General features: G+C 38.1%; 1 protein-coding gene and 1 long non-coding RNA gene across 2 annotated transcripts in view; one reads left to right on the top strand and one right to left on the bottom strand.

Annotated features, from left to right (window-relative positions):
* Window positions 1-5,000, top strand: part of LOC134449826 (neuroendocrine convertase 1-like) — a 255,490-nt gene that overhangs the window by 31,099 nt on the left and 219,391 nt on the right. The gene's annotated exons all lie outside the window — the stretch shown is intronic.
* LOC134448631 (uncharacterized) lies at window positions 2,519-4,509 on the bottom strand. Its single transcript, XR_010034810.1, has 3 exons — window positions 4,434-4,509; window positions 2,816-2,920; window positions 2,519-2,671 (listed from the first exon to the last, which is right to left on the bottom strand). It is a non-coding gene; the product is annotated as an uncharacterized LOC134448631 (long non-coding RNA).

The following is a 5,000-nucleotide window of genomic DNA, read 5'->3' as shown; positions in this document are numbered from 1 at the left end:
AAATGCAATTCATACAATTAAACCAAACTAAAATCATTTGACAAATGTTAAATATTCAGCTCTTGTTTACCTCTCCCATAAAATCAGGTTCTCGGCCTTCTCCTGGAATAGTCTTGGCAGGAGGATAATTCCAGCTCTGGTGTCAATGGCCTGGGGTGGGGACACATACAAACAATAATATATTAACAACTAAGATTATAGGCCAAAAGCTTGGACACACACAGCTACAGTATTTACATTATATTGTAGACAATCATGGAGGGCATCAAAACTGCATGAACACATATAGAATTGACCTCTGGCTAAGGCCCGGCCTAGAGTGTTGATTGACCAATCATCATAGCACAAGAGGTCTGACAGTTTTTGACAACGCGAATCCAAGCAACTGTAATGCAAGGGTGGTGGGACTTGGACAAAGGATACTTGTAATCTTAAAAAAAATATATGAGTGATTCTACGATTTCCCTACGCTTTTGGCAAAAGCAAAATGTCAATTATCAGTATTTTTTTTCAACTAAATGACCTAGATGTTTACATAGTGTATATATTTAAGTTTCCAAACAAACAAATTGCCAAGCTTAATCTTAAATCATTTGATAAATACTCTAATGAAAGCGAACATTTGCTTAATTATTTTGTCAACAGTGTTATGGACAAATACTATGTCATTTCAAACATATATAAAAATACTACAGAGTTGAAACAATATATGTTTGAAAGTGCTTATGTCCCTTAGCAGTAATGTTGTCATTAATCTGTGCAACTGATATAGAAAATGTGATTGTTGAGCTTCATAAGTAGGATTTTATGAGTCAGTGTGATACAGGTTGACACATTTTTCATCATAAATCCCTGTAACGTCTGATTTGAATATAGTCACCCTCCTTACACAAGACTTCCTTCTCCAGAGATAATCCCTAGTGTATGCTCATAGGATTTTTCCAACACATAAGGGATCAATAGCACAAAAACACTTTCAAAACAGTCAACGGTGTAACTTAACTGTGTTACGGTCAACAGTGCAGGGGAACAAGTCGGCACTTTTTTAGGAGAAAAAAAAAAGAGCAGACAAACCCATCTCCCTAAAACACAAATTATTGTGTTTGTTTGTCTGTCAATATGGATATAAATTGGCAAAAACATACTCCTCCTCAACTGTCATCAGTGTTGCCAGATTGGGCTGGTTCCCGCCCAATTGGGCTGCTTAGGATGGCCGTGTGCGGGTAAAAATGGCATCTATCAGAAAAACCTTCCCACTGCCATATAAATCAATAGAATTGGGCGGGTTTTTAGGGCGGATTTTGATTATTTTTTGGGCTGGAAATCATCAGCCTCATCTGGCAACCCTGACTGTCATACTTAATTGTAACACCATTGACGGTAACACCGTTGACATTTCAGCCATTTTTATGGTGTTGTGCTAACTGAGGACCTCAGAAGTTCCACCACAACACCTTAATCAATTCATATATCTGTATGCTTTATCTGTGTTTTTCTACATGTGATTTCTAATTCAGATTCTTATGAATATGTTGATAACACTGTTGACAGGCAATTTTCCCGCTATGAGAACATGAAAAAGAATGGATTAAATTATGGAAGGATGGAGCTCAAAATTTACCAAAAAGTCTTCCCGTATCCTGCCAAAGAAGTTATGACATCACGTGATGTTATTCGTATGGCCTAAGACCAAACCATTACTGATTTATGGAGGAGGTTTCAGACCGTGACACGGTTAACACAGTTTTCGTGGACACACACAAAATGGCAAATTTCATGTATAATGGAAAGGACAGTGGTCTTTCTGACAGTTTTGTCATATTGTGATGATTACTGTGAATCAACATTTGCAATCGTCTTGGGCAAAACAAGTTTCTTTACATGCTAATATGAAGACTGAATCTGACATTTGGAAAACAGGACGGCATGAAAACGCCCAAAACCAGTATTAAATATTCATTCTTGCTGAGGGAAATAATGCTATGTCTACACTTTCTGTATTATATGAAAGATAAATGTTTTCTTATGTCCAAAACATCATTGGATGCAGTTAATAGTTAGTGGAATTGCCAAATAAAATCCACGGACTTAAAAGTGTAGGCGAATTAGAGAATCACTCATATCAATATCTTCTGTGGTGAATGCAATTTCATTGTGTGCAGTGTTCACTTGTGTGCTGTGTCACAATGTCATTGGCCTAACAGCAGAAGGCACCAAGGGTGAGTTTGTAAACTGCCGCTCCGGGCACATAACAGTTGGTCATGTCATGTTTGAATGTGTTATTCAGACTGTTAGAGAGTAGACATTTGAAACACGCATTTTGGTGCAGATTCGTTAATATTTGCTTACATGCTGATTTTTCTCAGCATTTTTAGACATGGTGCTACTAATGGGATCAATGTACTGTAACCAGGCAGCTGCCATCATTCCTTAACCATCCTCTCAAAATAACACACAACATAAACAGGATGCATCTCTGATTAACAGTGTGTGATTCAAACTGTTAAGACATTTGGCATTTGAAACACATACATGAGGTGTAAATTTGTGAATGGTTGCTAACCTTTAGAAATTCCGTCAAAGCATTTGCAGACATGGTCCATCAAGGGGGCTCACCTCACGACCAGAGAGCTACCATCCAGCCATAAGGATATCTTGGTCATCTTCTCAGCTGCATTAATATAAAAAATATAAATAACACACAACATTAGTATGCATCTCCTATTGTCAGCATGAAATGCATAGCATGTTAGAAATATGACATTTCAAAAATACATGGATTGGCTTTGTGTGAATGTATTAACTTAAAACTCACCTCTTGCCACAGTGTTTATTTCTCTGAGGTACACCACACCAAAGGAATCACTCAATATAATCAGCCAGCTTCCATTTAAGATCCTTCAGCAATCTTCTCAGTCAACTGCAAAGCATGACAGCACAAAACATGAACATGAGTATGCATCTAAAAGTCTCTACAAGGCCTAAATATTACAAGATAATAAAGTATGAAAAATGATAACGCCACCATGATTTTACAATAGGCCTACAATATGAAACATCTATGAGATACATTTCTATACATATAAAATGTTTTTTTGTTTAGTTTTTTTAATCATTGAACATTTTCTCAAACAGATTGACCCCCACTGGCTCAAATAATTCATAACAGTGTGCAAAGCTGGAGGGCAAAAGAGCAGATTATCTGTCTGGATATTTTATTCATCACTTGAAATGAAATCTGATGCAGCCTACTTGTTAAGACCTCTAAACCACCTACTAATAGATCCAAAAAGGATGCGCAAAGAAATCTAAATATTCATTGCAGCAACCATAGACAAATTAAGCATCTTTCATAAAGCCAAGAATTAATCAGCCTACACATCTGTGTGTTCACTATTTCAAGAGAAATCTGGTAAAGTGAATGTCTATTGAAAGAAGTGCAAACACGATCTTATGGCTCTGACAGTGATTTCTCCTCAGAGAAGAGGCACAGAATTGTAGGCATTAACAGAATGGGACAAAACAGCACACTGTGTGCACAATTACAAGTTCAGTCTGTGTTTCTTTGCCCACTTCATTTACACCACGAACAGGGAAAGGCACAGGTGTTAAAACATACTTCAGATTAAGTGTATATACAAAAGGAGTTCGTTTCTAACAAGAAAAGGCAGGCATATGGCTCCTTCAGACTTCTTAGCTAAAAGACTTTAGCTATACACTCCTTTATTATACTCAAAAGGAGTTCGTTTCTACTAATAACCAAAAAACAACAACAATAGATAATACCTACCTCAGGCTATTTCAAACATCCCTCGTCAAAGTGAACATGAATTAACCGTTTAGCTAGCTAATGTTGCTAGCGGACATTAAGCTAGCTCTTCATTCTGGCATGACTGTTTTGCCTTGGCACTAAGCCTACAATATGAACTGGACATGTTGTATCTAAGCTTACCTCAGAGCAAAATTATATTCAAAATGAGTTTGTTTCTAACAAGAAACCAATAATCAGTTATGAATAATACCTCAGGCTACTTCAAACATCCCTCAACAAAGTTGACATGATTTAACCGTTAGACTTTAGCTAACTTTGCTAGCGGACCAGATATTACCCATTTTAGCTAGATGTTGCTAGCGGACTTTTAGCTACTTCTTGACTCTGGCATGGCTGTTTGGCACAACTGGACACGTTTTATAGCTACTTCAGAGCAAATATATATTGTAAAGGAGTTCGTTTCTAACAAAAGTTAGAGGTTTCCAAGTGAGTAAGTTGTGAAATAACCTCTAGCAAAGTTAGCATAGTTATACAGTAGTGGCCTCTCAGAACAGCATGTTAGCAGAGGTTTGGTCTGATGCCAAATTCGTTATTCAATGTAGGCCTACATTTAGTATTGTCTTAAAATTATGAATGAAACATCGAAAATAAATGAACTTACCTCACAAAGAGCTTGAATTTCACCAACATCTCAACTGTCTTCTCGGCACCATGGCGGACGTGGTCCAAGATTTTTTTTTACTTGTACTTGACGTTGAGCGTCAGAGTCCCGCCCCCTTTCATTAAACTGACATGTATCCAACAACTGGTGTGTGTACCCCCGGGTACAAATGTGTCCTCTACTGATGCATGTACCCTCTGAAGTACAATAGGGTATCTTAAGGGGTCTGTCCAGTACCCTTTGAGGTACAGAAAACTGAAAAGAACCATTTTGTACCTATAGATGCAGTATTGTACCTCCTGTGTACCTCTATTTTTCTCTGTGTACATGTGGATGTATGTGGCCGTGAGTTTATGTGTGTGTGTGTGTGTGTGTGTGTGTGTGTGTGTGTGTGTGTGTGTGTGTGTGTGTGTGTGTGTGTGTGTGTGTGTGTGTGTGTGTGTGTGTGTGTGTTTGTGTGTGTGTGTGTGTGTGTGTGTCTGCGCATGCTCAGACTAAGCTACTTCAGAGGAGGTGTGTGCGTGTGTGTGTATGAGGGGGCGAGGCTACCAAACAGGGCTGACATAC

This window comes from Engraulis encrasicolus, chromosome 5, assembly GCF_034702125.1.
Source record: "Engraulis encrasicolus isolate BLACKSEA-1 chromosome 5, IST_EnEncr_1.0, whole genome shotgun sequence".
NCBI lineage: Eukaryota > Metazoa > Chordata > Actinopteri > Clupeiformes > Engraulidae > Engraulis > Engraulis encrasicolus.
Note: the sequence above shows the minus strand (reverse complement) of the source record. Positions and strands in the feature narration are given on the sequence as shown.